Below are 467 nucleotides of genomic sequence, written 5' to 3' on the forward strand. Positions count from 1 at the left end.
ATAGTTAATTATTATTATATATCATATTGCTAAATATCGGTAATGAATATAATGATTTTATTGGCATTGTCCAGTGTTGTTTTAGTTTCATTAATGCACTATTTTAGTTTTTAATAATATATTTAAATGGTTTTATTGTTATATTTTCTAATTTCAATTAAATGTTAGAAAAAGTTTTTAAAAATTGGGTTGTTTTGTTTATTTTTATTTTTTTAAAGTATTTTCATAATTCGTTTTTGCTTTAAATCGCTAGATTTTTTCGATTTAGTGATTTCACATGTTATACTGAAAAAATTTTGTTTTGTAAATTTTTTTCCAAGTAACTAAATTTTTTTATGTTTTTAGTTTTAGTTAACTATAATAACCCTGATGTAGTCTAACAGCATAAATAAAGAAATAATTTTTGTCTCTCAAACACTTAAATTTTAAAATAATCGGTATTGTATCAATCATATAAAGTCAGTATC

This window comes from Sinocyclocheilus grahami, unplaced genomic scaffold (assembly GCF_001515645.1).
Source record: "Sinocyclocheilus grahami isolate Dianchi unplaced genomic scaffold, SAMN03320097.WGS_v1.1 scaffold4372.1, whole genome shotgun sequence".
Lineage (NCBI taxonomy): Eukaryota > Metazoa > Chordata > Actinopteri > Cypriniformes > Cyprinidae > Sinocyclocheilus > Sinocyclocheilus grahami.